The following is a 26,464-nucleotide window of genomic DNA, read 5'->3' as shown; positions in this document are numbered from 1 at the left end:
ATAGTGTGAACACGTGCGAACTGGAAGGGTGAATGCCTGTACCCTGGGTTTTCTGTCTAAGGTTAGAGTGTTCGTACAAATCCGCATAATCGGACCAGTCACTCTTACCTGGGAACTCTTGGGGTGAGTGTCCACTTATAGGCGAGCATGTCTTCGCGATACACTATGAGGATCTATTTGCTTTGATTCAGCCCTGGTGTTGTTTGTTTGCTTCATGATTCAAACAAGTGACCATCAACCGTGATTATGGTCAATGATTGTAACATCCTATTCTTACCCAATACCATTTTATTTGTTTCCTTTCATGTTTTCCTCTTTTAGAATGCCTCCTCGACGCGAACACCAGATAGCAACTGCCGAGCTGGCAGAAATTATTGCGCAGCAGATGGCTGCTCAATTCCCAAATCTCTTTGCTCAATGGAACCAAGCCAACAACAACAACAACAATGGTACATGCAATTTCAAGAACTTTAACTCGGCTAAACCACTCAAGTTTAGTGGTTCTGAGGGAGCAACTGGGCTTCTCCAATGGTTCGAGAGCATCGAGAATACCTTTCGCCACGTGCAGTGTCTGGAAAATCGCAAGGTCGAGTTTTCTTCGAGTGTGTTTCAAAAAAGGGCTCTTACATGGTGGAACGGGGTAATGAGAGACCGTGGTGCAGATGTTGCTCTAGCACAAACATGGGCTCAACTGAGAGCTCTTATGATGAGAGAGTTTTGTCCTCGTCATGAACAACGAGCGTTGGAGAAGGAGTTTGCTGATTTGAAACAAGATAGTGGCGAACACAGGGCATATACTGATAGGTTTGAGGAGTTGAGTCTACTTTGCCCGACTATGGTCGCCCCACTCGACAAGGCTATCGAAAGGTACATCGACGGCCTGCCTGACTCGATACAAGACATTGTCACTGGTAGCAACCCTACCACACTCCGTCAGGCCATTGAGCTATCTGCAACCTTGACTGAATCGCAGATCAGAAAGCATAAACTTTTTCGAAAGGGTGACAAGAAGCCAATCGAGGAATCAAAGACCATGGATGAACAGACTGAATCTCCTAAGAAGTCAATGAAGCGAAAGGCTTCTCAGAACTTCGCCGTGGTCGCTCACAATGGTCAAGCCGTCCCCAACCAACCAGCTCAACCCCCTGCTAGAAAACCATACAATGGAACTGCACCTTTCTGCAACCAATGTGGTCTCCATCATCACGCCAATGTACAGTGCCGCAAATGCCAAACTTGTGGGCTTATAAGCCACACAGCAAGAGTCTGCCCAACTGCAGCTGCGCCAAACCAAGCTGGCAACAATCCTGCTCAAGGCCGTCTTCTACCAGGCTCTTGTTTCAACTGTGGCGAGATGGGTCATTTCCGAAGAAATTGCCCAAAGCTTGCTAATGCAAATCCAGCACAGGGATAAGCGTCTGACTAACTAGAAGACAATATCGTTTAGAAATAATCATGTCTTATGTATTAGTTTCTTTTGTTGTCAAGGAACAGTTGATATCATTGTTTATAAATAAATCTTTCATTTACATTACGATGTAATTGTGTGGTTACATATATAAACGACATATCCCTTACAATACCGACAATCAGGAAAACCGTATTCCTTGAAGAACAAACTACCCCCAAAATTCTCCCATTCTATGACCTCTTGCGTCTTCCACAAAATTCCTTAGTACCCGTTTATTCTAAAGGAAACGAAGAACAAAGCGCAAGTTACAACATGAGACGAATACCCAAAGTACCACTATAAATCCTTAATAGGGTACCTAAGGATTTCCCGTAAGTCTTTAATTGTTGTATACCTTAATTCGAATGTGGTGATTCTTTGTAACCAAAAATCGAATTTTGGGAGATCTGCCTATCTTCTCAGATAGATTCCAGTGAACATTGAGACCCGTCGATTGGTTTCCATATCCGTATTCAATCAATAACAAGTTAAAAACAAATTAAGATCAAGTTAAACAAGTATGTGACTTTGTGCTTATGTGTTCCCTTATGTGTTGTTGTGAGATCCAAATTATGTTATCCAAATCCTCGTAGAATCTTACATATCCTTGTACAAGAGATTCATAGTAGGATACCCAAAAGTATTACTTAAAATCCTCAATGGACTTCTATGTTATAGTTAAGTCCTTTGGATTATAAAGTACTACTTCATAATTAGACCCTTGAGTGGTCTAGTTAAACAGATTCATCCAAAAAGCCGGATAAGGATATCATGTGATGATATAGCTGAAAGGACTCCTTGGTGGCCTAACTAAGAAGATCCCCTGTCGATCTAATTAAAAGGAACCGATGGAAGTCTAGTCACCCTCATCACAAGTTTGATATCCTTCCCCAAAACATTACAAAACAAACTGTGCGGACTGTGCAAGGGATTACGTAATTATGGATGCATACATAATTATGGAATTTAGTGCACAGAAATCACAGCAAGTTCTGTCATGTGTCTAGAGTTAACCCTATTCATTTCCAATTCTGATGAAGCATCCGTTGAGGAAAAATGAACTAGCTATTCATTTTTCACTTCTGAAGAATATCCGTTGAGGAAATGAATATCCGTTTATCCTTCATTTCCAAATCAGAAGAATACCCGTTGAAGATGACCCCGTTTGCTCATTTTCGTTTCTGAAGATTTATCCGTTGAGGAAATGAATATCCGTTGCGTAATCCTTCATTTCCAACTCTGAGGAAGCAACCGTTGAAGATGACTCCGTTAGTTCATTTTCGTTTCTGAAGATTATCCGTTGAGGAAATGAATATCCGTTGTGTAATACTTCATTTCCAACTCTGAGGAAGCAACCGTTGAAGATGACCCCGTTTGTTCATTTTCGTTTATGAAGATTATCCGTTGAGGAAATGAATATCCGTTGTGTAATCCTTCATTTCCAACTCTGAGGAAGCAACCGTTGAAGATGACTCCGTTAGTTCATTTTCGTTTCTGAAGATTATCCGTTGAGGAAATGAATATCCGTTGTGTAATACTTCATTTCCAACTCTGAGGAAGCAACCGTTGAAGATGACCCCGTTTGTTCATTTTCATTTCTGAAGATTATCCGTTGAGGAAATGAATATCCGTTGTGTAATCCTTCATTTCCAATTCTGATGAAGCAACCATTGAAAATGACCCGTCTGTTCATTTTCGTTTCGGAAGAATGACCGTTAAGGAAATGACAAGATATTGCCTTACATATCATTGGTGGTTATTTGGCAAATTCACAAATAGACTCCTACGAATAAATTTCGGGACGAAATTTCCTAAAGTAGGGGAGACTGTGACACCTGTGTCACCGCGACCATCAAACAAATACCAAGCCGATGAAATATTGTATTTCATACTTGGGATCTTGTATAAATATGTATATGTTTTGCACATATCAATTATTGTTCAATTTCAAACTCTACAATGCTTTCTAGAGCATTATACGCAAACTGGTGCGTAAACGTACTCAGTTTAATGCGACAAATACTCCGGAACATCAACATATACTCAACATACCTTAAATAACCTTTACATAACTTAGAAATAAGTTTTGAAGGCTTGGGTATAGCAAAAACAAGTTAATTCGCTTACAGGGACTAAACTTGACAAACTGCGAAAGTATGCCAATTTGAACTGTAACGAACATTCCGGAACATGTTCATAAGTTAAACATACCCTAAATATCCTCTACATAGCTTAGAAATAGGCTTTGAGGTGTTTGGTATGCTAAAACAAACTTTTGGATCATTCAGGGACTAAAAGTGTCAAAAAGTGCACAAGTTTGCACTTTCGCGCATAACTTACGTTCTGAATACATCCGGACATCCAAAAATTTATGTAAGCATCCTTATATTATGCCTTAGTGTTGGGCATGAGAAAAATCCATTCGTCGCGTCATTTGGATCGTCTTTCGTGCTTATGCGCATTCCGTCGTAATTAAGCGAACATCGCAATCGTACGGCCAAACGAACCGACATCCGGAATATTTTTGAGCATATTTCATGTCCCCTACACTTTAACTTCATCTTAGAGCCTTGAAATGAGGTTAACGGGGCTTAAACGTGCCAAAAATGGGCCAAAATACGTGTTTCTGAAGTGCAGGGACCAAAATTGTAAATTCTGATCTGGGAACCTTAGGCGGGGCGCGTAAGGATTTACCAAATCCTTACGCGGGGCGCGTGAGACTGTCAGACAGAAAAATCTTTGCATTTAATGCAGTTTGGCCTTTCGTTCGATCAAGGGGCAATGCCCTTTCACCCAATCAGGAGCCAAGGGCCAAGTTCTGACTTACCACAAGAATTTGACAAGTGTACGCTCGAGATCGCGACACGATATTCGATAAACGATCCTAACGGTTCCACTTTTCCTATAAATACCCCCCCCTTTGTTCCAAAAACCCACAAAATCTGATCTTAAGGCTCTAAGTTGGAACCATTGTTCCATACCTGAGCTATTTGATCTAGATTAGCACTCGGGGACCTTCCGTAAGTCTTCTTTCGCTCTTTTATCGCTTTTCGAGTCCGAAAGTCAACATTTTGTTGACTTTCTGCATTGACCAGCTTATGGTCGATGCGAAGTTCATGGAACTTCATAACGTGAGCGTGATCACGATGGTTATAGTCCGTAGTGACTATACCTACTGATCACCACGTTAACTAGGCTCAGTGACGGGTCGTAGTTTCGGCCAAAATGTGCATTCTTGCATAGTTTGTAACCAAACTACTCGTGAGCATCAAATCCATTTGTTTTGCTGTCAAACCTGTTTTCTAAACTTAGTTAAGCATGTTCTAACATGCTTAGCTCGTCACTTTTAGTTTAGTGCTTATACAGGGTCGTAAGGTAAGCGATCTAAACCATCGCTTATACTTTCAAACCCGACCCATTTGGTCGATCTTTAGGATCCGACCAAACACATTAGGTGACCATAGCTATAACCTTCCGAGGTTATACCTTGTGGTCACGATGTTAGGCGTTCCAGACGCGTTCTACGCGAACGACGCGTTAGGGTAGCCTAAGCTACCTAAACGGGTCATGATGGGGCGTAAGCACTTAGGTTAGGTTTCATTTTAGTATGTAGGCTTTGTTAAACCATATTACACGAGTCTCCATACTCGTTTGGTTTACGAACCCGCATACTATCCGACCCTCCGATTTTGGTCCGGTATATTAATATAGCTACCTATTAGGTGCTGTTTGATATCCCGTGACCTCTAGCATTATCTGGTTATTATACAAGGAATTCAAAGCAATCTCAGGTGAGTACATTGAACCCCTCTTTTACTGTTTTCCAAACTGTTTTGGGGTGAAACACATGTGCCTACTTGCTACTTTCATGCTTTCCGGTTTTCACATCATATACTGCTATGTTCGATAGTACATATATAGTACATGATTTCATTGTGTTTATGCTATGTACGCCCATTGTGTGCGTACTTAGTACATTGCTTTACATCACATTTATGCAACGTACCCCCATTGTGTGCATACGTAGTACATTGTTTCACATTGCATATCTGTTGCATATGCTCATCCAGCATATGAACACATTATTCTACATTTTGAACCGTTGTACTCTACAATACATTTCATGCTACGTACGCCCATTGTGTGCATACGTAGTACATTGTTTCACATTGCATTTCTGTTCCATATGCTCATCCAGCATATGAACACATTATACTCCATTTTGAACCGTTGTACTCTACAATACATTTCATGCTACGTATGCCCATTGTGTGCATACGTCGTACATTGTTTCACATTGCATTTCTGTTGCATATGCTCATCCAGCATATGAACACAGTATACTACATTTTGAACCGTTGTACTCTACAATACATTTCATGCTACGTACGCCCATTGTGTGCATACGTAGTACATTGTTTCACATTGCATTTCTGATGCATATGCTCATCCAGCATATGAACACATTACCCTACATTTTGAACCGTTGTAACCATTTGACTATGTGAACCGTCTTACCCTTTTGATTTCATGAACCGTCTGTAACCATTGAACCGTGTAAACCAGTTGTATCCGTTGACATGAATTACATTTGACAATAGACATTTAACTATACATGAACATTTCTACCGTTGTTAAACATTTCATTCTGATGGTTTGGATTGAGTAAGTGATTAAGTAACGAGGCGCGTGTAATATGATACAAGCATGGTGGATACGCCGCTGGTACTTCCTATATATAAGTGTTTGTATGGTATTAACATATCGTAGCGTTATTTGAATCATTTCAATTTGAGACATATGACATTTTATACAAATAACACACTTTTCACGAGACATTGCTTTACAAACGACTTATCTTATACAAATGCATTTTTCATGGTTATCCGTTTAACCATACAGTGTCTTCTTATTTATACATATCATTTGATCTTACCGTTTTTCAAATGATTTACAAGAAAAAGCAAAATACGAGGTTCATGACTAAACATTTTCTCAAACATAAGTCATGAATTCCGTTTTCACAAAACCAATGTATCTCACGGGCATTTTTATGCTGACATACCTATTTTCACATGTGTTTTCAGGAGATGATGCATAGGACTTATGAAGACATACTTAGGCGGACCTGTGCCTTAGTGACTTAAAACGAGACAAGAACTAGTTAATTTATGTTATGTACACTTTGATTCTTGTTTAGACAATGTAAACTTTCATGTTTGATTTATAAAACGAAACTTCATTTGCCATGGATTTGAAACAATTGATTCTGTTACAACACTCCCCGACGTTTCCGCCACGTTTTGTATGTTCTACGTGGTCGGGGTGTGACAGCCTACGTAACCCAGTAATTACCATCTGTCTCCCGGGTCGGGAGGACACGTTACGTAAAGCCTACGTAACCCAATACCATCTACTGTCTTCCGGGTCGGAAGGACACGCTGCGTAAAGCCTACGTAGCCCCCACGCGTACCACTGTCCTCGGGGAAGGGCACGTCACGTAAAGCCTACGTGACCCAGTACGTATTCCTGTTCTCGGTTTAAGAAGAACACATGGTTGCACTAGTCTAGTAAGTACTATAATGGGAATCCCCCATTGTTAAGGATAAACGTGAGAATCCCTCACAAATAGTATATACTTGTATGGGAAGCCCCCACTAGATGAACTTACGCATTACTGTTACGAACTTACTTTCTGTGAACTCGCTCAACTAGTTTGTTGATTATTTGCTGCATGCCTTGCAGGACCTTAGGTACTTTATGGAGCTTGCACAAGGAGGAGCAGGTCGTTGTGGACAAGGATTCATGAATGCTTACTAAACACTTATGATATTTCATACGTTAACACTTATGATTGGGTTTTACTTAAATGCTTCCGCTACATATACAATGTTTGGTTTTGAACATCAATTATGTTTATGGTTATTATTAAATGTTATGTTTGATATAATTGGTGGCTTGATCCTGGTCATGCCACGCTCCCAAGCGGTGATACTCCGCAGGTGGATTTTGGGGGTGTGACAAGCTCTGCTGAAGTGTCTATAGGTCTGTAAACATGTCATATCAATAAACAAGACGGTTAAACTACTTTCTAGTGCAAATCAAGCTGAACCGACACCGAAACATCTGATTCCGCCTCTTGTTTTGGTCTAGAACTCTTCTGAAAGACTCGTTTTTGTAGTTACTCGATCGTACAAGTGGTATCAGAGCTCAGGAGGAAGAGTTCTTACCGATTCAGCTTGATTTCATCTAAAAATCTGATTTCTACTCATTCTTTCACGTTTTTAACTGATTTTTTTCAAAAATGAACAGGTTTTTACGGTCCAAATCGGCTGATTTTTGGATATGGTGTGCGAAAACACCTGATCTACAACCCTACAAAGTTTCAGACCCTAATTCCAAGTCGTTTGGGAGAAATCTGAATTTTTTGGTCTGATATCGAGGGACATCAGCATGATTCCGCTTGAAAACATCATGATTTCACTTGAATACACTTAATTCCGCTTGAAAACAGCATGATTTCACTTGAATACACTTAATTCTGCTTGAAAACAGCTGATTTCGCCTGAATACACCTAATTCCGCTTGAACGTTGCTGTTAATTTCGCTTGAAAACGATATTCCGCTTGAATATTGATGTTGATTTCGCTTCAGATTACTATTCCGCTTGAAAATTCAAACGATATAATTGATTCCGCTTCAAATCTTGTTTTCGCTTGAGTTGTCATTCTGCTTGAAAGTGTCTGTCAACATTTATCAGCCTCATTAATTGTCTCGGGACTTCACATCATGTGAATATAGTGTCAGAACCATTTATCACCTCGGACATATACATGTGATACGTTAAATTGATTTAATTGACAGCCCATGTGACTTCAAACTTTTAGCCCAATGAGATTTAGAGTATAATATAATGGTCGGCTCATTATAATCTCGGTTCATGTGTTGCATGTAAAAACTTTTGAGTTGATCAATGTTGGCATGTGAAACAAAATAGGAAAGGTCCAATTAAAATCAAAGGTTTAAAAGTGTATCAGGATCACGTGAATCGATTTTGTCGACATACAAAGTAATCGATTGTTTGTCTTGACCCAAGAATTGCATGTGAATTCAGATTCAGCGGCCCAATCATTGATCAAAACAACAGTTCATTAATATCATTGTTGTCAGCCATGAGAATTAAAAGGCAGCCCATGTGAATCATTGTTAACTGCATGTGTTTCTCGGTCCAACCAGAGTTACTTGTGTCAACAGCCCAATGAGATTAAAATGAGAATTGAATTATAAATTGATTTTGCCATATATTGCAGCCCATGTGGTCCATATATTGCGGCCCAATCAGTTTTTCTTGAAACACTTGAGTTATCGACTTGGTGGATTTTTTGGTCCAATCAATTTTTGTGACATCATTTAGAGAGTTGTCGGACATTTTGTTCAAACCAGGTCACACGGTTTGGAGTTCAAAATTGTCAAAAGTTTATCACGTTGTTTGAAAGTTCATCAGTTCGCATGTAATAGGATCAGATCATTTGAATTGGATCCAGGTCATAACAGTCTGCACGGTTCGAAAATTTAAACCTCAGTTCATACAGAATAATCACCAGTTCGAGTACAAGTCTTATTCTGTTAATTGATAAGTCTTTAAACTGATTGTGTTTTGTTTGTTTGTGTGTCTACAGGTGATAAAGGTGTTTTACGAGGTGAACCAGTTAGTTTGAAAGCTTGTTTGAAAAATTCTTCGATACCGAAACATGGATTCTGAATTCTACAATGCGTTTGCTACTCCAACTACTCCAGCTGCTGTGGTTCAAAAGATGAACATGGAATATGAAACCAGAACGTTGCAAAAACCCCCAAAACTCATGAATATTGAAGAATACCATAGCTGGAAAGAAAGATTTGAAAACTGGGTTCAGGCGAACCATTTGAAAGCTTGGGAAAGCATTGAAACTGAATATGTTAGACCACAAAACGCTATGAGAGTTGATAAAATCATTTCAGAATTACAAGAGAGAGAAAGCTATAAATGAGAGAAAATGATGATAAGTCTGTTGCAACAAGCTGTCAAAGAAGATATATTTGTTTTGCTTCAGCATAATGGAACTGCGTTTTCAATTTGGGAAGCACTTAAGAAAAAGTTTGAAGGAAGTACCGAGATGCTACAGAGTAAAGCTTCTTTGTTGAAAAAAGAATTTGAATTGTTCACGAGTATGCCAGGGGAGACTACAAAGAGTATCATAGAAAGATATTGCCATCTTGTGCGTACCATGTCTTTGTTGAAAATCACTAAATCTCCAGCAGAGTGGGTCGAGAAGTTAGCTGATGCTTTACCTCGGAAAGAATGGGGTACATATCTCAGGATTCTAAAGAATACAGGAGTGTTTAGTAGATTATCAATTGCACAATTCATTGAGAAGCTTGAAGGTCAAGATCTAGAACAATAAAAAATTGCAAGAATGGATAGTTCAAATAATGAACAAGACATCAAGCTATATTACAAAGGAAATGTTGAGAAGACCGAAGCAAGTCCAAAGATCCAAATCGTGTTTAGTGCAGGAAATTCATCTGGATCAGGGTTTTCAAATGTTAATCCTACAACTGTTCAAAGTGCAAATGTTGGTAATGGGTATATGATTCAGTGTAATGTGGCATTACATCTTCAAAATGGATAGATTTTTTCTGAAGAAGTTGTAAAGGGTCATATGGGATTACTGGTTACTGCATTAGAATCTTACGAAGGATTGATTGCTGGAAAAATTGGGAATCCGATGCTAACGAAGGAAGATTATGACCAGATCGATGCAGAAGAATTGGAGCTCATGGACATCAAATGGTGTCTAGCTAGTGTTTTGAGGAGAGCAGAAAAATTTAAAATGATTACAAGAAGAAGTGATTTCTTGGATGCAAATCTTTCTAATTTAGGATTTGATAAATCTAAAGTTGTTTGTTTTCGTTGCAGGGAGAAAGGTCACTTTAAAAGAGAATGCAAAAATCAAGAGACTAGTGGAGCAAAGAATCCGTTTGGAAAGGATGATTACTATCGGAAGGCTATATATCAGCAAATCACTCATCAACCACATCAACAAAAGGAGTCACAAACGGCACATGGGAAAATGATTGAAGATGCCAACAAGAAAGCCTATTTTGGTATCATTGATCAAGATGATGAAAAGTTGGTTCCAGGATTTAGCTGGGATAATTATTTGGATGAGAATAGAGAGTTTAAAGTTTTTATTGCTAAAATTGTTCAAAAGCCAGAATTGTTGAAGGAATGGATAAAAGTGTTATCTGATGAAGAGAAAAGTGAAGATGAAGGATCTGTTTCATCAGAAAACAGTTCATCAGAGACAAGTGATGATGATGAGGAGATTGACTAGATAAATATTGGAAAAACTCATTTATCTTCTGACAGTTTTGAATTTTACTTTGCAGATAAACTGAAGAAACTCAAAGAGTGAAAAGCTGCAAAAGAGATAAAAGAAACCAAGATTGTTGAGAATATAGTTGAAGTTGAAAAGATAGTGGAAGTAGAGAAGATTGTGGAGGTCGTGAAGATTGTTGAAGTTACAAAACCATGTCTTACATGTTTAGAATCTTGCAAACAATGTGAAGAAAAAGACAAGAGGTTTAGTGAATCAGAAAAGTTGAAAGAAAAGTTGTTGTTTGATGTGAAGAATTTGAAAGAATCATACGATGTGTTGAATAGAACAGTGATCAGTTTGCAAAAGACAAACACAGAAAGAGAAAAAGCGTTGAAAATGTTGAATGCAACTATGATGTCGAAGCAGAAAGAAATAAATTTCTACATCGAAGAATGTGCGAAATGGAAGCAAGAGTTGGATGGAGAAAGAGTTGAAAACGAAAGAATCAGACGATTACTAAGAAGTTATACAAGTTCTGGTTACTTAATTGACAGAATATATCCTACTGTTGCAGGTTTTGAGGCGTTTAAAGATGAAGAAAAGAAGCCTGAGAAGAAAAAGGATACTGGTAAGAAACAGAGTGTCTGTTATAATAGGTGTCCGCCTCCAATTTGGGAAGGGTACTCGCCTAGAAAACTGAATGCGGAACAAGTAAAAAAGGCGGTCAATATAAAGTTAGAGTCCGAGTTAACCGATATATTACCAGACAACATTGACATCACGTTCACAGCGTCCGACACAGGTCGTGAGTTCGAATTAATAAAAAGAGTGGTCGATCAGGTGTTGGTTAAGGATGAGGAGTCAGAGTCAAAGTCCGAGTCCAAAAGTTCGTGTTTGTCAGTCGGGAGTTTGAGTTCGTCTGAAAAGAGTTCAAAATCGTCGGGAAAACGGGTTTATAGTAAAGAATTTTTGTTATCAAAATCTAATTTGAATGACGAAACGTTTGAAGTTGCATATACTTTGAATGATTCTGACAAATTATATTTTGATAAAGAGTTTCCAATAAGAGGTGTTAGAACTAAATTGATTAAAAAGGTTTTCAAACTAACAGAAATTAATATTTCTGAAATAAAAGATTTAAATCTTACTGAAAAACCTAAAAGATACACCTCAAGAGTTCAACAAAGGATAAACAAGAAAATGGGTTGCAATTATGGTTTAAACTTTCAAAAGAAACCAAACCATAATGGTAATTACAAAAAGAAAGGATTAGGTTTTATTCCACCAGAAAATTATAAAAATGAGAAAATTTCTAAAAATACAAAATTTGTTTGAGGACCATCTGCTGAGGAGGAAAAGAAGAGATCATTCTTGAGACAATCAAATCAAGAATTTCTTGCTGAGAAGAAGAAGAATGAAGTTCAGAAAAAAGAAACAAGAACCTGTTTTAGATGAATGAAATTGGTCACATTGCCTGGAAGTGTCCCAAAGCAACCAACACAAAACAGGAAGTTTCAGAAAAACTCAAAAAGAAGTAGTTGTTGATAAAACTGAACTATCAACTGAAAAATTTAAAGTGTTTAAAAATTCAACATATGAAGTTGGTGAGTGTTCGAAGAGATTTTAAAGAAGAAGTGTGAAGCTTGACAACCAAAAGTGGGTTGTTAAGAAATCTGAAGTAAAATCTGGCGATGAATCTGATTCCACAAAATCAGAGGAGCCAAATGTTGTCAAAAAGAGTGAAAATTTAGTTCCTTCAATGGATGATGAGAACTTTCCACCATTGAGGACTGAAAATTTTAAACGAAAAATTGGGAAAGTTGAGATCTCGAATCAATTTTATTCTGGAAAGGATGAATTTGATGTCGAGAAGACATTTAATGGAAATGTTAAGAAAATTTTTGGAAAGATGATCGATAGGAAGGTTAAAGGGGTAAAAGAATTTTATGCTACAAAGAAGGCAACTTACACCCCAACTGCTGATGAATTGATTTCACCCAAGGCTGGTCAGACTTGGGTGGACATTTTCTTTGCTTGAAAAACCTGACTTGCCGGAGATCCCAAGTTTTTAATCGTGGATCAGGAATCGGCATCTTTCTTAAAATCTGTTTGAGTAAAAGAATCTTAAAAGTGTTAAATTTTACAGGTTGTGAATTGTCGGAGCTTCCAGTTTGGTAAGTGTGAAGCAGGAATCGGCATCTTGATTGGTAAAATGGTTTGTGTAGATGTTTATTCCTACATGTGGATAAATGTTTTGAATATACTTACAAGTGGTAAGAAGTTGGATCTTACAAGTGATTCGTCAAGGTCATTAGTTTGAACTTGATGTAATCCTCATATATGTGATTAAATGAACAAGATGATGAACAAATCCCTACAAGTGATAAAATCAACTAAACTTATTTTCCGGAAAAATCATTTTGATTACAACAAACTTAAGTGTTTTGAAATCATAATGAGAAAATAGTTTGTTGAAAGGGGGAGTTCTGATTGTTTATGCCAAGTGGATGGCGATTTGAGGTGATTTGATATCGGTTGTCATGTTTCTGTACAGTTTGTTTTCAATTTTCTTTAATGTGTTTGCATTTTAGGGGGAGTAGAAAATTTCAGAAAATCCAAAAACATTAGAAAATTTGAAAAATACAAAAACATGATAAAATCAAAAATGAGTTTTGTTGTAAAAAGAGGAAATGATAATACATCAGTGGACTGTCACAACATGCTAAAGAATTGAAATGTAAAAATGTGATAAACAATCTCACTACGGATATGCCAGTAGGTTTTTGCACATTTAGTAGATTGTGACGGGATATAAACCTAAAATTCAAACTCGCTTATCTCATGGGGAACAACTTCTTGGATATATGGGTAACCCCCGAAATCTTGTTTGAAAGATCCCTCTTTCTGAGATACTAGGTCTTTATGCTCAGTGATATCTGAATGGAAATTCTGACCTAGTCCCTGCATAATACTTTCCTCATTGCTTGAAATATTAGCGCCACCCTCAGCATAAAAAACGATGAAACATTGCAAAATGATAATCGTGTGCTGTTGAAGAAAAGATCCTCTAAAGGGGACACACCTAAAGTCGAGCAGTCATCTCTCTGCTGAACGGAAGTTTTGACCTGAGCTCTCACGGTTTCGCATGTAACCCTTTACAGATATCATCTAGGTATACTCACATGTAAGACTGAATATTGGGATCTGGATACGGGAGTATATTCAAGTAGTGGGACACGCGAATAAGTTTAAGTTATTAATACATTAATATCGTATCTCGGATCATTTGAACTTTGTGTGAAAATTTTAAGTGGACCAATATACTGACAATCTAGGTGAATTGTTTAGAACTTAAAATGAAATGAAGCATAACGGTGTTGGTGATTTGTTTCATAAACTGATATGATCCTCTTACACAAACTCACAAAAATAGTGTCTGTAAATATTTCTTTACTGCATTTCGTATATAAAAATCCAAAAAAAAAAAATTTAGTGTGTTTTAGCATAAATTTTGAAAAATACAAAAAGATTTTCGACAACTGATATTGAAAAGCGGATTTTCAAAATTCCGAGTGCTAAACATGATGACCATTTTGTGAGGGGGGGGGGAGTTTGTTCTTAAATAAATAGGTTTTTATCAAATCTTCAAGTGGTTCATCAGGATTTTCATTAACATTTAGGATAATTTGAGGGAGAGTTTGAGTTGGTATATACATTTTTGTTCTAAATTGAAAAATGTTAAATTGTAAATCTTACTTTAAGGTAGAGATTGTGCAGATAACCTGAGCTGGATGAAAGCCAGGTCACGATCTTGAAAGAACAAAGTCAAAGCTGAGTGTTAGTAGAGCCAGGTTGATCGATCTTGAGAAGCTTGAGCTTGAAGAACCAGGTTTCGATACCTGAAGACTTTGTGGATAAAGAATGAGAGCCAGATTACGATCCTAAAGCAGATGATGCTGATGAACTTAAGGAATGCCAGCACATTGTTAGGGGGAGTCTGTTGATGTTGATTGGAAAGAAAAGCCCAAAGACTGATAAAGACTGAAGATGAAAAGACTCGACACTGAAGACTCGTCAACATCTGAGGGGGAGTCTGTTGGTGCATACATCTGTCGACTTCGTCTTGTATCGAGTCTTACACTAGATTTGTTAGATCAAGTCACGTAGTTCAGGAAAATAGAGTTTTAGAGATGATTTCCCACGAAATGTTGATTTCCACGAAATGTTGATTTCCCACGAAATGTTGATTTCCCACGAAATAGACATGGCACTTTCGTGGGGAATTAAAATCATTGCACTTTCGTGGGGAATCAGAAACTCTATAAATAGGGAGTTTAGTCATTTCATTTGTAACTTCTCCCATTCCAGCAGCGAAGCTCTGCTGAAGTGTCTACAGGTCTGTAAACGTGTCATATCAATAAACAAGACGGTTAAACTACTTTCTAGTGCAAATCAAGCTGAACCGACACTGAAACGTCTGATTCCGCCTCTCGTTTTGGTCTAGAACTCTTCTGAAAGACTCGTTTTGGTCGTTACTCGATCCTACACCTTTTTGCAAGTTTCAAGGTAAGAGAATCATTACCAGCTTACGGTCTTTGTCAAAACGGTTTATGATTTCTGTTTAAAGCTTTAGAAAAGTATCCTACCACAATTATCGGTATTGTTATCCATATAAGCTCAACTTATCAGATGTAATCATAATTAGGAGATATGATTTACGGTAGAATTATACTTACTTGTCGGTGTTCATCCACTCACGACACATTCCCGTATCAAGGTATGCACGAGAGTTCATCTTTCCGGTGAGTATACTGCTGATCATCCATTTGACCGTATAAAAGATGTGAGAAACTCACTTATTTTTGTTTGAAAACAAGCCCTATGTGATAGAATCATATGTTGATGAGGAACTTGATTTTTAGATGCATGAGGCACAGGAGCAAGTCCATGACAGGTTAGTACCATCGTACAGACAAAGAGACGAACTTAACTCCCGGATAAATGTGATATATTATCACTTATTTTGTTTGGACATGTGATTGTTGATCACTTATTGAGGTCGTATGCAATATGTACACGTATGTATAGTATCATGGAAAATCTAGACTTCGTCTCCGTTATATTTTGGTAAAAGACACAACCATGATACCCAGATGATAAGACAGCATAAAGACCGAATATCTCTAAACCTCGGCAATCCCTCAAACGAAATTTCGGTACCAAGACCATATGCCAATGAATGGCTCCCACCTGACTTGAAGTCTGTTAGGTTTATATCATCCTGCACATTTTAGTCTGATTGTGAGCCTACCGATACATCGTTAGTAGAGCTACTTATCATTTTTCAAATTTTCTTTTTGTTTTTGACCATATTGACAGACCACACCAGTGTATCCCTTCTTTTATCCAAGAAACTCATTTTTGATTTTCTAATGTTTTTGAACTTTTTCAATTTTTTTAAAACTTAAAGACAGAAAGCAAACGACATATTTTTGGATTTTTGAATTTTTCACATGTTTTTGTATTTTATTGAAATTTCTCCCCCAAAAATGTGAAAAGATAAAAATTTGAAAATCTTTTTGTATTTTTGAGTTTAAAGAAAATATTTACTTAAACGATCTGTCGAAAGAAGTTTTACTCTTGTTTCACCTTAATGCCATTGACCAACAAAAGATACTCAAAACAAGATTTGTCAAAAGCTTTTGTAAAAAGGTCTGCACGTTGTTCATCAGTGTGGACCTTAACAACATCGATTAGTCTTTTATCAAAACAATCACGTATGAAGTGATACTTAATTTCGATGTATTTGGTCTTTGAGTGTTGCACAGGTTTCTAGTAATCTGTAAGGCAGCATTATTATCAACAAAAATAGAACTAGATAGGAATTCAAAACCGTAGTCGCGCATTTTTTGCTGAATCCACAGAACTTGAGAGCAACAGCTTGAGGCAGCAATGTATTCAGCCTCACAAGTTGATGTAGCAACAAAAGTCTGCTTCTTGCACTGCCATGTGACCAGGCGATTTTCTAAGAACTGACATCCAGCCGTTGTGGATTTGCCATCTACTTTGCAGCCACCAAAATCAGAATCACTAAACGCAATCAAATCGAAGCCATCATCCCTAGGGTACCATAGACCGGTTTCCGGGCAACCCTTCAAATAGCGAAAATCCTTTTTACAGCAGCCAAATGAGATGCCTTCGGGTTGGCTTGATATCTTACGAGCAGGCACGTTGGATACATTATGTCAGGCCTCGAGGCAGTGAGATACATTAAAGATCCGATCATAGCGCGGTAATAAGAAGAGTTGACACTTTCACCCTTCAAGTCCGGAGTAATCCCGTGATTAGTCGGAAGTGGGGTACCAATGGGCGTTGCTTCTGACATCTGGAACCGGCTCAAGATGTCACCAACATATTTAGTCTGATGGATGAATATCCCAGACTCAGTTTGTTCAATTTGTAGGTCCAAAAAGAAATTCATCTCCCCCATTGCGCTCATTTCGAATTTTTCTTGCATAACACGCTCGAATTGCCTGCACAACATCGTTAGTTGAACCAAAAAATGATATCATCAACGTATACCTGTACCAGCAGAAGATCTCTATCTGTTTCCTTGATGAAAAGAGTACAATCGATAAGACCTCATCGAAAACCGTTTTCCAGCAGATAAGCAGATAAGGTTGCGTACCAAGCCCTCGGTGCTTGATGTAAACCATAGAGAGCTTTGTTGAGCAACCAAACCTGATCAGGATGGATATGATCTTCAAAACGAGGAGGTTGTTTGACATACACCTCTTCTTCAACTATGCCATGAAGAAATGCGCTTTTGACGTACATCTGATAGACTTTGAATCCTTTGAAAGAAGCATAAGCTAGAAAGATCCAAATAGCCTCCAGACGTGCAACAGGTGCATAAACCTCATTGTAGTCAATTCCGTCGATTTGCCGAAAGCCTTGAACAACAAATCTCGCCTTGTTGCGAATGACCACTCCACGATCATCCTTTTTTGCATTTGTATACCCAACGAGTACCACTTTTCTTGTAATCATCGGGTTTTTCAACAAGTCTCCAGACACCCAATTTCTAGAATTGTTGAAGTTCTTCCTGCATCGCTTCCACCCAAGAATTATCCTTTAGAGCTTATTTCCAAGATTTTGGCTCTTCTTGTGAAACATAACATGCGAAGGACCAATCATTTTATAAACCTGATTCTCTGATAGCTGAATACAAACCAAGATTCTGGTTGTTTCTCAGCTGATTACGCGTCTGCACTCCAGTATGGACATCTCGAATAATGTTTTGTTGTGGATGAGTATCATGAATTCTCGTTTCAGGAACATCAGGAACACGAGTATTAATACCCAAATTGTTAAAATTAAGATCAACAACCAAATCCGCCTGGCATAGACGTAGATGTTGATGCATTTCCTTTAGCAGTGTCTACATTCTGCACATGAGTAGTTGCTTTAGAAACACCTTGAACAGGAGCAACTAGAGCCGAAGAGCCTTCAGTTTCATCATGTAACACATCATCTTCCGACGACACATTGTAATCAGCGGCACCTTCAACTTCCTCATTTTGAGCAATATTGTTAACCGAAGTAGAAGCTTGAGGGTTAACAACAATTGTTCCTACCAAAGACGAGTCAACTGCATTATCACTTTCCAATAACATTTGAGCAGCTGCAGATGCTTCATCAAAGGTTGGCAAATTAAAGGAGTCGAAAAGCCCATCATAATCGAACATCCAAGGATCACCCGGAGCTCTTACAGAATTAGTATACCTTTGAACCTTTACTTCACCCCATAATTCAATCTTTTTGTTTGTCAAATTCCTCACACGAAAATTCGGAGTAGCATATCCAAGGAAGAAACACTCGATAGCCTTGGCGCCAAACTTTCCTTGCGGTTCAATCATACTGCATGGACCGCCAAAAGGTTCTAAGTAAGAAATGTCCGGTTTCCTTTTGTGTAATAGTTCGAAACAAGTTTTGTCATGCCTTTTAACTGTGGGAACTCTGTTTAGAGTATAGCAAGCAGTAGCCACAGCTTACCCACAGAACTGAACAGGAAGCTCCAACTCTACCAACATAGTTCTTGCAGTTTCTATTATCGTTCGATTTTTCCTCTCAGCGACACCATTTTGTTGTGGAGTGTAGCGAGAACTGTACTCATGAAGAATGCCCTTAGAAGTACAGAACTCATCCATTATGCGGTTTTTGAACTCAGTGCCATTGTCGCTTCGGATCCTCTTCACTTTCAACGTGTATAGATTTTCTAGCAAAGTAAGAAGATTCTTGAGGATTTCAGGAGTTTCACTCTTGTGTGCCATAAACGATACCCAAGAAAATCTAGAGTAGTCATCAGTAACCACCAGACAATAAGCATCCCCAAAGGTTGTCTTGTGTTTCATAGGTCCAAAGAGATCCATATGAAGACGTTCAAGAGGTATGCTGACAGTGTTGACTTTCTTAATCGGGTTAGACTTCTTCGCTTGCTTTCCCTTCTGGCACGAAACACAGACAACTTGTAGATGAAAATTCTTCATAGGCACACCATTCACAAGATTGTTTTTCACCAAATGGTTCATTTTTCTCAAGTGAATGTGCCCCATACGTCTGTGCCAAGATATAGACTCCTTTTCTGTGGCTTTCGAGACAAAACAAGTGACTTGTGCAGATGTTGTTATCGCTTGGCTCATATCAAGAATATAAAGATCATTAATCCTTGGAGCCTTCAAAAGAATCCATTCTTTTGGAATTTTAAACCCAGGCTTCAGCACGTAGCAACCGGCATCATCAAAATGCATGGTGAACTTCTTATCGCAGATTTGCGAAACACTCAGAAGATTGTGATCAATTTGTCTCAGATAATTGATCTTATCGAAACTCACAACACCATTGGAGATCATTCCTTCTCTAGTGATGTACCCGCCTTTGTCTCCAGTAAATGCGACATAACCTCCTATAATGTTTTTTACATCATAAAGAAGCCGTAAGTCGCCAATCATGTGCCTAGATGCTCCACTGTCAATAATACAATGACTATTAACAGTTCCTCCTGGAACACCCTGCACATATCATTCAACAATCAGTTGGAGTTGGGGACCCAAGCCTTAGTGGTCTTGGGTCGTCCTTGATCATCAAGAAATGTGATTTCGATTTCTTGATGATTTGGAAATTTCATGTCTCCCCCTGAGAATTCACCGGTTTTAGGTTTCCAAGATTCCTTTCGTTTACCAGACCGTGTATTATTAATAGATTTTGAAATTTCTGATTTTAACGGTTGTAATGAACTTGGTTCCCTTTTAACAGATTTTACTTCCGGTTTTAAAGCCTTTTCAATCGCCTTGACATTTTGACGTCGTTGTTTTGTTTCTAGTTCTTTAACAGTGCGTTTATCTTTTTGTGGTGAAACAGAACGGCGTTGTTGGTGACCTTTTTCAGGACGGGCTCTCTCAACAAACTTTTCTTTGGGGGAGTTTGTACAGTTTTTGATGATGCGTCCAAACTCTCCACATTTAAAACATGATCTCCTTTCAACAAACTTAGGAGATTCTGATTGACAACCTGATGTCGAACTTCTAGACCCAAAGGTACTTGTTCTTTCATCACACCCATTTGTGTGTTGAGTGTGATTGTTTTGACTATTACGTTTTAAAATTTTGACTTGTTGAATAAATTCGGTATTTGATTTATTTTCAAAAGTCTCCACTTTATCAGTACCTTTTGATGCTACAAATTTGACATCATTATTTTTCTTCTTTTAACGAGCTCCCTTTGTTTCAAACTTTGGATTCTGAGCTCGTTGATCTTGTTGTCTACCCTTAGAAGCGATAGATTGATGCTTTGTCGGTAATCTTTGATTTCCGTACTGTTTTCTAACTTCAGATTTTGGAATAGGATCACACTGAGTTACAATAACTCTCGGGATCTCCTTACCCAAAAACTTTCTGGTAGTATCTTCAAACACTTTATCAATCAAAGATTGATTGACGTTTTTAATTGGAAAATCTTTGTTTGAATATATTTTACCATCACCGACTAAAGTATACAACACATTCTCACTTTTAACGGTAGACACAGATTCCTTGCTAGGATCTATCTCTTGTTTAGCAACAGAGTGCACAGCAGGAGTAGGAGGATCACACAGAATATGATTCTCAATTGGAATTTCTACTCCTTTCGTCTTATCAAGAGATTTATCCTGATCGTTCACATCTGATTCATCATCTGACGAATCATAGTCCTCAACAGTTGGAGCACTTTGTTCCATAGATGTTGAATTTTTTGTTCCTTAAGATGAGCTAGCTGAGGAACTGTCCGATTTGAACCCTAATCCTGCAGTGACCTCCTCATAATCAAGAGGTACACTTGGTTCAAAACGAGGCATTTCCTCTTTATCGGGCATTTTGGTATAGTTGTGTCTCAACGGCGTTGGACATGACTTATACCCAACGCCTTTCACATTCCCTTTCAATTTTTGAACGTCAATGATGTGATCAAGCACATATCGGGAGTTAGAATAACTCTCCAATTTGAGGTTGATCACTTCATACTCACATTTAGCCACGGCTAGCTCTTTCTTTGTTGCATCAATGATATTAAGCATGCAATATAACAAGGTTTTCTATAAAAATTACAGCAAAATAACACGATAAACACTGATTTTCCCAGATTTCAGAAACTTTTTCTTAAAAACATAAACTTTTCAAAAAGATCAGTTTCATGAAAATCATAAACAAACTTGATAAAACTCAACAATGTTTGCTTTTAAACAAGGAAAAGAGCCAAGGCTCTGATACCACTTGTAGGTCCGTTTTCCTCGGAGCATCGATATGAAACCTAGTCCCTGTTTATCACAAACACAATCACGAGTGCGGAATCCCCGTGACGGTGCAAACCAAAAGAGAGTATAGCAAATAACACAACAGATAACCAAAGATTCACTTTAGATTAAAAGGACGAGAACAACATCAAAATATACACACAATGCTTGAACGATAAACTCTCAGTTTCTCTCTATGCTCTCATACCTAAACTGTTAAACATAACCAGCTATATATACTGTCCCTCGACGAACCTCTATGTAGCGAAAGTTATGTGTAACAAAGATTGATTCTTCGTCACACACACACATCGACGAACAATAGAAGGTTCACCAAACATAGTGTTTGACGAAGATTGATTCTTCGTCAAACAACAAACAATGACAGAAATATCTAACTCTTAAGTGTTTAAACAGAAGACATAAGACAAGACTAACTATATGTAAACACTATGCACACTAGCATATGTTTAACATACATTACAAATACAGAGACAAAATGTCATACCAAGTATCCAACTAGGTAGACTTGACGGAACTTACAAACTCGATTACAAAAGACCTTATAACATATAACGTAAACAAGACAAAGTTACAAACACATAAATGTACCAACAAAATTTTTTTCGGCTCTTTTCCTTATAAATACATGTAGAAACATTTTTAATAAAAAACAATAAAAAACTAAAAAATATAAAAAAAAATTTTAAAAAATAATTAAAAAATATATCAAATAAAATTAACTTAACATGTTAAAAATCAATTTTTTTAATTGTTTTTAGCGCTTTTCCTTATGAAAATGGGTAGAAACTATTCCAATAAAAAAACCATTTTTGTAAAAAAAAAAATTTAAGTGTTTTTTAACTGTTTTTTTTATATTTTTAGTTTTTGATGTTTTATATTCCAGTTGTAAGAACTGAGAGAACCACTTTCTAGCCTTTAGAACAAGTAGATGGATGGATGAGATTTAAAGTAACTAAAATTAATATTAAATAGATTTTGTCTTATTATGTCTTTAATATTTTAATTCAAAAGGGTAGTATAGTAAAATTACTCTATTTTGTCTTTTTGTCTTTATTGATTTTTTATTACTTTTTTGTTTTATTATACTACTTTTTATTTTTTAAAAAGAATTTTTTTTATGAAAAACATTTTTAAATTCGAATTTTTTGAACAAGACAAAAACTTTTACGCGCCGGTTTTTGCACACCGGGTTTTTTAACGCGCCGTTTTTTTAAGACGCCGTTTTTCTCAATCGGCGTTTTTTTAACGCGCAGTTTTTTACACGTTTTTTAACGCGCCGATTTTTCCACATTTTTTAACGCGCCGTTTTTACACTTTTTTACGCGTCGTTTTTTCAACGTTTTTTAACGCGCCGTTTTTTACACGTTTTTTACGCGCCGTTTTTTCAAGCGTCGTTTTTTTAACGCGCCGTTTTTTCCATGTTTTTAACGCGCCGATTATTTACACGTTTTTTACACGCTTTTTACATGCCGTTTTAACGCGCCGTTTTTTTCACGCGCCCTTTTTGTACACTTTTTACGTTTTACGTAAAAGTTTTTACGTTTTACGTTAAACTTTTTACGTTTTACGTAAAAATTTTTACGTTTTACGTAAAACTTTTTACGTTTTACGTAAAACTTTTTACGTTTTACGTAAAACTTTTTACGTTTTACGTTTAACGTTTTACGTTTTAGGTTTTACGTTTTTACGTTAAAAAGTTTACGGTTTACGTTAAAAAGTTTACCGTTTAACTTTTTTTTTTTACAAAAACTTTTTTACGCAAAAACGAACGCACCCAGAAATCGCAAACTCTGGAGGTGTCTCAGATATATTGTTATCATCATCGACTTGGGGGAAAAAGTTAAAAAACTAACAACATCAAAACAAAGTGTATATCGAAAAAAAAACGGGGTTTGGCTCAGATTATCCGATAATCAAAAGGCTGCAAAAGTGGGGTTGCAAGTTCAAAAAACCTACCCTCCGCCGTCCTTGCTGCGCCATCGTCATTAAAATCTTTGGTTTTTTTTTTTTTTTGCATCATCGCCACCCAATCGATCGTATCAAAAACCACAAATTCAAAGAACACAAATCAAAATCCCCAACATATCAAAAAACCATCAGATTCAACACATCAAGAACACAAATCAAACACCCACATAGTTTACTGTTCAAAATCACCATAGAATCAAGAACACATATCAAACACCCACCATTTTTCATATAGAGAGAAACACATATCAACTGCCAAAAAATCAAAAACCTATCATCAAAGATTCAAAAAAGCACCAGCAAGACATCAAAGATCAAAGATTCAACTGCGGAACAACAATAAATTCAAAATACCTTGCATCACAGAGTCTCCCACGGTCACCCACCTCTGCCCCACACCACCCAAAAAACCCCCACCGCTGCCAAACATCACTACCAGCATCATCGAACACGAGACCTCCCAGGTTTTTACACAGACAACATATCGAACAAAAACAACTGTAACAAAATCTTACCGACAACATCTAACATGGAGGAGAGAGTGGTATTCCATCAAAGGTTTCGCACCGGCAAAACACCGGCGAATATGCAGATCTTTGTGACGGATGCGGCGGCGGAGGGATAGCTGTGGGGTGGCGGCGACGGCAGAGAGGAAGGGAGGCCGGAGAGAGAGATACCGGGATAAACCAGGGTGTGGGTGTGGGTGTGGTGTGTGTGTACCGGAGACATGAGATGAAGGGGGGTCGGGTGTGTGATTGCCGCTGGAAAACGAGGCCACAACGGTGGCCGGTATATGGCCGACACCGGTTGCTTGCTCCTTGTCACAGTTTTTGAAATAGTGAAGAAGTGAAGAAAATGACTCTACAATTTGAAAAAGTGAAAGAGAAGGGAGAGATATAAAAAGAGGACAGAGATTAGACATTTCTGGTGGAAATAATGAAGAGAGGGAGTGAGAGGTTAGACAATTGGGGTAAAAGACCAAAACACCCTTTTAGTTGGCATAATTTAATTGGTTGAAAGTGGTTCTCACGGTTCTTACAACTGGAGGTGGTTTCTATTTTAGCCCCTCCCTATATATATAGGGAGGGGCTCATGCGAGAACTCCATTTATTGTGAGAACCGCGAGAACCAATGTAAACACAACCTAAAATAGCTAAAAAAACCTAAAAAAAACCTAACCCCCACCCCCCCCCCCCAAGCTAAATGCTAAAAACTAAAACCCCCAAAAAAACCTAACCCCCCCCCCCCAAGCTAAAATGCTAAAAACTAAACACCCAAAAAACCTAAACAAATCTAAAAAAAATCTAAAAAAATCAAAAAAAAAATCTAAAAATTTTTTCTTTTAATATCTTTTATGCTCAAATCGCTACTTTTAGTGGGCAAAAAAAATTTTTTTTTTTTTTTAATTTTTTTTTTGGCTTCGAAAAGTAGCGATTTTTATATAAAAATATTAAAAAAAGAAAAATTTTGTGTGATTTTTAGCTATTTTTAGGCATTTTTTGTTGTGTTCACATTGGTTCTCGCGGTTCTCGCAATAAGAGGTGGTTCTCGCATGATCTTCTCTCTCTCTCTCTCTCTCTCTCTCTCTCTCTCTCTATATATATATATATATATATATATATATATATATATATAGAGGCAGGTTAACGTATAATGGCTCTTATCGTACAAAATGTACGCGATCATCCCAATCATACGATCTGGTGCGAATTCACTACTGAACATGCGATTTGTGCTGAAAAACCAACATGCAAATTTACTTTATATACCAACATGCGATTTCATCAAAAATACCAACATGCGATTTCCAACGTGCTTTTTTATAACATGTGATTTCACTATCGCATACGAGCGTACGATTAGCCATATTGTACGTTACACTTTTTCTATATATATATATATATATATATATATATAGGCCGATTAACATACAAATACACTAATCGTACATTATGTACGCTACAACCACAACCGTCAGATCATCTCATTTAAAGCGCGTGATTAACTATTAAATAAATCAAATTAAAATTAATAAAATAAACAGCCAATGTTAAAATCGTCTATTGCGAGATCAAAACCCCTGATAATCAGCACACAATAACTCAAAGTCATACCGTAAACCCAAAATCAACATTGCATTCTCCTTCTCCAAAGTTCCCTGCTACTCTCCGTTGCGATTTCAACTAGGATTCATGAATATTGAGAAACGAAACAAAGCAAACAATGACAGACCACAAGCGAAGAAGATGAATCCAGGTATCAATTGACATTTGCGATTTTATAGTGGAATATACAGGGGCTTTAAAGTCAAATGCGATTTTGTTTGTTTATTAACCTTTTAACTGAAACATATAGTTTTATAAGATTACATATTGTTCACAACTACAATTTTGTTAGGGTTTATGACTGGTATGGTTATTTATTAGGTTTTGCATTATTATGCAGTTTTCTTAATGATACCTGATAGATGTGTGATATCATATAGGGTTTTGTGAGGGTTTTGTATGACATTTGCGATTTCATATGATAAAAAATTGTTTGTTGAACGTTTTTTGTTTTAGGTTAGATTGAACATGCGAATTGATAAAAAGGCACATGCGATTTCATATGATAAGTTAGTTTTAGTGGTTATGATTAGAATTATACATGCGATTTTATATTTTTTAGATCCTTAAAGCATGTGATTTATAAAGATTGACTAGTTTTGGTGATGCTTAACTAACAGATGCGAATTGATAACTCATTCATGCGAATTGGTACCTAACAGATGCGAATTGATAAAACACCACATGCGATATATCAAAACAATACATGCGATATGGTAAACCCAAC

This window comes from Helianthus annuus, chromosome 8 (genome assembly GCF_002127325.2).
Source record: "Helianthus annuus cultivar XRQ/B chromosome 8, HanXRQr2.0-SUNRISE, whole genome shotgun sequence".
Classification (NCBI taxonomy): domain Eukaryota; kingdom Viridiplantae; phylum Streptophyta; class Magnoliopsida; order Asterales; family Asteraceae; genus Helianthus; species Helianthus annuus.
This window is presented reverse-complemented; position numbering follows the sequence as displayed.